General features: G+C 36.8%; 1 pseudogene across 1 annotated transcript; it reads left to right on the plus strand.

The window, feature by feature from the left end:
- Positions 1–6,982: 6,982 nt before the first annotated feature.
- Positions 6,983–7,594, plus strand: LOC146929247 (uncharacterized; annotated as a pseudogene). The gene is made up of 4 exons (XR_015007967.1): positions 6,983–6,990; positions 7,127–7,208; positions 7,299–7,394; positions 7,483–7,594. The product of XR_015007967.1 is annotated as an uncharacterized LOC146929247 (transcript).
- Positions 7,595–7,886: the final 292 nt, after the last annotated feature.

The following is a 7,886-nucleotide window of genomic DNA, read 5'->3' on the forward strand; positions in this document are numbered from 1 at the left end:
TTTCTTCAGACGCTTTAAAGCTTCCTTTTCTTGATTCCTTAGCTCTTTTTGTTCTTCAGAACCTTTATCTGATGTAAATTTTTTAACTATGGTCATGTACACCTGAACAAATGTTAGCTAGTCCAATTGACAATTTTTAACACATTGTTATCATCAAAACTCTCTAAGGTTTATTGTTAAACACATTTTGTTCCAACAATCTCCCCCTTTTTGATGATGACAAACAATAATATTTAAAATGTGATCAATTGTTGTTAATCTAATTAACAAGTTGACTTTGGGGTTCTGAGGTTTGTAAGCTCTGACTCCCCCTGGGTCTGATAGTCTTTAAGGTGAGGTTTGAAAGCTCCCCCTAAGTTCTATCCAGGTTAATTAAATTCTTTTAAAGCGCAATAATATTTCAAAAATGAAAAGAAGTAGATTATAGATAAGAAGAATGGTTCAATTAATCTTATTTGAAATTTGATACTCCTTCTTACGTTCAGAGCACATACCTTTCAGGTAAGAATGATAGAAGTTTTTCAAAATCATTTTCAAATAACATTAACAACGGGCTCAGAGCCTTTAAATATTATCACATATACTCCCCCTTTTGTCATTAGCAAAAAGAAAATAAACAAAAAGAAGAGATGAGAAAAACATATAGTAAAAAGGTTCAGAGCAACATAAACATATAATCAGAGCATATCATCAGATCATAACATAATTAGAGCAAATAATAACTTAAAAAAAACTTCAGAGCATGAATATAATAATGTATATCAGAGCAAACATATAAACATGAGATGCATTTCAATATCAATCAGAAGCAAAAATAAGTTCAGAACTTAGATGCATTTCAATAACATTAAAAACAACACAGACAACTAGGTGTGCATCTAAGGGTTGGGTTGTTGTGGTTGTTGGATCAATGCCTTCATGCGATTTATCTCCTCAGATTGCTTCTTAACCATTTCTTCAAGCATCAACTGACTCTTCCTGTTGTTTTATCAGTTTCTGCTTCAGCATCTTGAATACCCTTGCTTCCCTTGAAACATACTCTGATTCTGAATAGAAAGGCTCATTTGCTAGATACAACAATGGACCTCTAGCTTGCTCAGCTAAGTGCATATTCCTCAAATGTCTTCTTACTGCAGCAGCTTGGATCCTAAGACACTTCTTGCTCACAGCATCTAGTAGTTCAGAAGCTTTGCTCTTCAGAGATGTCCAATGATCCTCATAGGCAACAGACAAAGTTGGAACTCTTCTTAGTTGCACTAGAGTTTGCATCTCTGTGCTGATCTTTTGAAGCTCAGACTCAATGTAATCAGATTCCAGGATGTCTAGGGGTGGTTGTTCAAGGAACTCAGTGTCTGATAAAGATGAAGATGAAGGTTGGTCAGAAACACTAAGAGTTTGAATTTGAATTTGAGTTAGGGGTTGAGTTTGTTCAGAATCTGGAATGGTCAATTGTTGTGAAGGTTGAGGTTGAATTTGTTCAGAGTCTGGAATGGTCAATTGTTGAGTGGGTTGTGGTGTTTGTGAGGTTGAGGTTATTTGTGGTTCAGGTGGTTGTTGTTGGGGGCTTTCTGAAGCAACTTCCTCAGAAGCAACTTCAGAGGCTTTTTGTAAGCTTACACCAGGTAGTTCACATTTGCAATGACTTTCAAGATTATCTAATATTGTGGTGTCTTCAGTAGGAATTGATGATGAAGGTTCAACAGGTGAGATGGTGGTAAAGGGTTCTGAAATCTGAGTTACCTTGACTGAGTTTTCAGCTTCTGAGGTAGATTCTGGAGCAGTAGCTTGAGAAACAGATCCTGAAGCACCAGTTTCTGAGGTTCCTTGAATCTCCTCCAGACCCACTTGAGCTTCCTCTTCAGCAATTTCTGCAGCTTCACCAGCAATTGCCTTGACCTCAGCAATTGCCCAATCGCCTTGAGCTTTTCATCCCTTTCCAGTCTGTATTGTGCTTCCTTTTCCTTCTTGTCTGCTATCATCTGCTCAGCCTGTTCCTTAGCCATTCTTTCCAAAGCAGGTGTCATCACAAACATTGGGCTGACAATTGGATATGGAGCTTGCTTCCTCTTTCTAGGCTTTTACTCTTCTGCTTCCATTTCTTCAAGAGCTTGTTTCACCTTTTCCTTGGTGATTGAGGTATCTCCTTTACCTCTTCTTTTCTTAGGAGCAGGAACAGGAACACTGTCGCAGTTAGTTGCTTTAGGCTTAGCAACTTTATGTTTCTTTGCCTTAGCACCAGCAGCTTCAGACTCAGTATTGGTCATGGTCCTTTTGCCCTTGATTCCATCAGGAGCATCAGGAACAACTTCATCCTGATTGTTGGCACCTGATTCTCTGGCATGAGCAGCTATGAATCCAGCCAAGACTTCAGGATTATCCTCTTTTAAGATGGAAGGAAAATCCCTTATCAGTTCTGATTCAGCTGTGGACTCTTCCAGACCCTTCTCATTGAGAGGAATTTCCTTGATAATCCTCATATAGTACAGAGTCCTGCCATTGATGATCTTCTCAGAAGTGGTAGCCTTGAAGCAACAGTCAGAAGCTGGCTTGAACTCCTTAGGATCTCCAACAGTTTCCCTTGATGGAAGATTTCAGACAGTAGCCTCCCACAAGGTACTTGATTTTTCTTCTTGTCGATACCTTCTTTGATAGCCCAGCACAGATGATGCATGAGGTATCTTGGAAGATTTATCCTCTGAAAAGTAGCCAAAAAGTACAATACCAGTTGGTGATCCTAGTTTGGTTGGTCAGACCCTCCTCCTCTCTGAAAGAAGCAGTTTGTGCAAAAATTCAGGAGCAACCTGTGACTATCCTCCATGTTCACAGACTTAGCAGCTGAGTTTCCTTTCAGCAGCAAGTTTGTGTAGCTTTCCAATAGGATATCATTCTTGCTAACATCCCACTAAAATCTGCCTTTAGGAGTTACCCTGCATGCTCTGGAAATCACTTCTTCTGTGATGGTTATAGGAATACCCATCACGGCTGACCTAATCTCCATTCCCTTGAATGGTTCAAGACCCATTTCTTCTCTAGTCTTCCCTTTCAGACTAGAATCTCTTGACACAGTCTGTTTCTCTTCCAACCTTGCAGCTTCCAGGTCGTAGACTTCAGCCCTTAACCAAAAATCCTTAACCAGATTCTCATATGTTGGTTCATTCAACATATGAAAGTAAGCAAACAGCTTTTGAGGCTTTACAAAAGCCTTCATATCCACCTTGTTATCCTCAAGAGAGGTGAAATCCACTAGTGACTCTTTTTGAACAACCAAAGATTCAAAAGGAATGGTCATGGTTTTAGGTTTGATTACTAAACCAGATTCTGGAGCACCTTGATGTTGCATACTGGATGTTGATTCTGGAATGTCTTGTTGCGAGCTTGATGATGCCATTGATGAAGATGATGATTTTAGGGTTCTAGGGTTGAGATGCAGAGAGTTTGCGCTTACTTCGTAAAGAGAGGTTTGAGAAAAGAAAGTGTTTGTTGTGAAGTGAGTAGTGTGTGAATTGACTAAGTGTTTAGAGTAAAACGTTTGCAATTCAGAAAAGCGACAAACAAACATAACATTAATGACAAAGGGGGCGCGTGTTTAGTACATTCAAAGCTTATAATCATCATTGCCCTTTCAAGTTATACACCAATACAAATAAGCCACGTCAGAAGTTCTCAGAGAAACTGCCAAGTTAGTGGGCCAGGAGTTACCATAAAAAGTAACTTCCAATGTTTCCACTAACTCTGCTATTCAGAAGCACAAAGTCCAGCTTCTGGACTTCAGATGCTGAGGTCATCATGAGAAGCACATTTTCCTCAGAACCTCAATTAAGAGCTTCTGATGGACCATAGCTTCTGAACAGACTTCAGAACCTAAAATCCTATTCAGGAGCAAGCAAGCTTTAATCAGACACAAAATGCATGTTCAAATTTTTCTTTATAAAATCAAATCTTTCAATAGTTAAAGGCTTAGTAAATATATCAGCCCATTGATTCTCAGTATCAATGAATTGTATATCTAAAATTCCTTTTTGAACATAGTCTCTGATAAAATGGTGTTTGATTTCAATATGCTTAGCTCTTGAATGCAAAATTGGATTTTTAGACAAACAAATAGCATCAGTATTATCACAATAAATGGGAATACTGTTAGCAATAACCTGATAGACTTCCAACTGATGTTTCATCCAAAGTAGTTGTGTACAACAACTTGCAGCTGAAATGTACTCTGCTTCTGTTGTAGACATAGCAATAGTTGCTTGTCTCTTGCTAGCCCTGGATATCAGATTATCACCCAGAAATCGACAATTTCCACTGGTTAACTTTCTTTCAATCCTATCACCAGCATAATCAGCATCACAGAATCCAACCAACTTATAATCTATGGATTTCCTATAAAGGAGTCCAAGATTAGTTGTTCCTTTCAGATACCTGAAGATTCTCTTGACAGTAGTCAAATGAGATTCTCTAGGATATGATTGGAATCTTGCACACAAGCATACACTGAATAAAATATCTGGCCTAGATGCAGTGAGGTACAACAGGGAACCAATCATACCTCTGTACAGCTTCTGATCTACTTTTGATCCTTCATCTTCTTTGCTTAAGGTGCATGTAGGATGCATTGGAGTGTTCATCACTTTACAATCTTCAAGCTTGAACTTCTTCAGAAGTTCCTTTGTGTACTTTGTTTGATGAACATAAACTCCATCTTTGCATTGATTTATTTGAATGCCAAGGAAGAACTTCAGCTCTCCCATCATGCTCATTTCAAATTCATCCTGCATTAACTTAGAAAATTCCTTGCAAAGAGATGCATTAGTAGAACCAAATATTATATCATCAACATATATTTGCACAACAAGAATATCTTTCCCAAGGGTCCTTCTGAAGAGTGTTGTGTCAACCTGACCTCTTTTAAAATCATTTTTGATTAAGAAATTACTTAGTCTATCATACCAAGCTCTTGGAGCTTGTTTCAAGCCATATAGTGATTTCTTCAGTTTATAAACATGATCAGGATGCTTAAGATCCTCAAAACCAGGAGGTTGTTTGACATACACTTCTTCTTCTATGACACCATTAAGAAATGCACTCTTGACATCCATTTGATATAATATTATTCCATGATTAACTGCATAGGAAAGAAGTAACCTGATTGCTTCCAATCTTGCAACTGGAGCAAATGTTTCAGTATAATCAATGCCTTCTTGTTGACTGTAACCCTGTGCAACAAGTCTTGCTTTGTTTCTAGTTACTTCTCCTTGCTCATTCAACTTGTTTCTGAATACCCATTTTGTTCCAATAATGTTCTTGTGTTGAGGTTTGGGTACCAGATCGCACACATCATTTCTTTGAAATTGATTCAACTCTTCTTGCATAGCTAAGATCCAACCATCATTTGAAAGTGCTTCATCAACTGTTGCAGGTTCAATCATTGATATCAGTCCAATCATAGACTCTTCTTGTGTGAAATATGATCTTGTTCTTCTAGGACTATCTTTGTTTCCAATGATTAGATCCTCAGGATTTGAAGACTTGTGCTTTTCGACCAATAAAATTCTTCAGGATCTCCATTGAACTTAGGAATCTTTCCAAAGTTAGATTTCTCACTGTCACCATAGTCGTATGGAACAGCATTGTTGTTCGAAGATCCAGCATTTGATGAATAACCAAACATGTTTTTCTCAGATCTTTTTCTGTTACACTGTTAAGTGTTAAGACAACAGACCAAGGCTCTAGATACCAGTTGAAGGTGAGAAAAACACAAGAATGGGGGGTTGAATTGTGTTAGATTTTTCTTTGTTTTCTCCTAAGCTGAAAACACTGGTCAGAGGCAAATAGAGACTGCTTCTAAAGTGATGTTCAGGACTAAGTGCAGTGGATAAAAACAGAGAGAACGAAGGAAGAAAGACACAAAGCAATTATACAGGTTGCTTCCACAAACCGGAAGTAGTCATGTCCCCTTTGCACTTCCAAAGAGAGTTCACTAAGATGTAATATTTGATTACAATTGCTCACTGCTAAAACTAGCAAGAGACTTCAAACTGCTCAAGCACACAAGCAAGAGACTTCCTATGCTCCTGAACACAATCAAGAGACTTCTATTGCTCAAGCACAACTGCAAGAGACTTCTAATCAAACAGAATTACAAAGAAAAATGTTTGAAGTTGAACACTCGATATACAATCAGTGGTGTTCACAATACAAATCAGATACAGACTCTTAAGACTCTAGAATTTCTAAGATATGAACTTTGAAACTGAAATTCTAAGTGAACTTTGAATGCAGAACAATTTCAGCAGAGTTTTGGCACTTGTAAATTGTTGTTAATTCTGATACGAAACTCTAAGTCTTCACTCCTTTATATAGAGGTGTGAAAGAGACGTTGTGAAATTGCCAGTACATCAAAAAGAGTCGTTTGAAGCTTTGATCAATCACCAATGATCTTTTACCTGATATGCTTGTTGTCCTATGAAGGATCAATTTCAAATCCATTCCCATTGTGAAGGAACATCGTTGCAGGTAAAGCTGTATTTCAAAGTTGTTTTCTTGTCTTGTAGCAGAGAAAATGCAGAGTAGTGGAGGTAGTGGTTGTACACTTCGTACAATTGTATTTTGTCAACGCTTTTTGAAGATAAGCATCCAATGCCTTCAAATCCTTTCAAAATGACCGTTGCTTCATATTCCCAGTCTTCTGCAATGCTTAGACGAGTTCAAATCCATTGAACAACTTTTGAAACTTTAAGTCTTGCATCTTTTGATGAACTTCAGCTTCTGGTGATTTTCAGCTTCTGATGAGGTTGCTTCTAGTGAACTTGCTTCTGATGGACTTCAGCTTCTGATGACGTCATCACTTCAGGAGCGATTTGTCTTCAGGAGCACTTTTGTCTTCAGAAGCACTTCTCTTCAGACGCTTTAAGCTTCCTTTTTGTTGATTTCTTAGCTCTCTTTTGTTCATCCAGAACTCATATATGATGTAAAATTTTTGTCTATGGTCCTGTACACTTGAACAAATATTAGCTAGTCCAATTGACAATTTTTAATACCTTGTTATCATCAAAACTCTCAAAGGTTTATTGTTAAACACATTTTTTTCCAACAGTATGTAATCTAAGTTTACATTTATATTTTGTAGAGTTTTACAGGTATTTTTCTCTGCAAGGGACGCTCAAGTATCAAAGAATAAATTTAACAACATATCATGGGCCCGAGTACAGGTTTAATAATATAACATAACAACCTTAAAAAATTAGTGTATGAATAATATAAATAATTTGATTGATACAAACTTATTTTATTTTTTGTAGTGTCCTCGCCAAGAAAATGGTATAGATTGCGGGTACTTTGTGATGAGGTTTATGAAAGAGATTCTCATTTCAAAACTAAACGAGATTCCAAAGCTGGTATGTTATTTTTATATTAAAGTATAATATTTGTATATAATTAAGTTTATTAAGTAACATGGTTATTTTTTTGTTATAATATATGCAGTACATTGATGATTTCAAGTGTGTGACATACTCAAAAGATAAACTATGAGAAATCCAAGAAGAATGGTGTCAGTTCATGCTCAGCCTAAAAGTTATATGATATTTTTATGATAAGCTGGGTTTCATGTTTCTAAATATATTTGCTATATATAGAAGTGGTAGTTGTTTTAATTTATAATCTTGCCTTAATTTGTACACATGATCAGTAGTACTTTGAATTTATCTTTAATATAATATAGTGTTATTGCTTAATGGTGTTTTCTTATATATATTCAGGTAGAGGAGAGTGAACGAAATTTGGGAATTAATGATGATTTGCCTGCTTGTTTTGGATAAAAATGTTGAGAAGATCAAGAAGATAGATGAAGACTGCATGATACCATAGAAGATTTTGATCTTTATGTT

The sequence above is a fragment of the Medicago sativa genome, chromosome 4, assembly GCF_051527215.1.
Source record: "Medicago sativa cultivar Bolivia chromosome 4, Bolivia_mono, whole genome shotgun sequence".
NCBI lineage: Eukaryota > Viridiplantae > Streptophyta > Magnoliopsida > Fabales > Fabaceae > Medicago > Medicago sativa.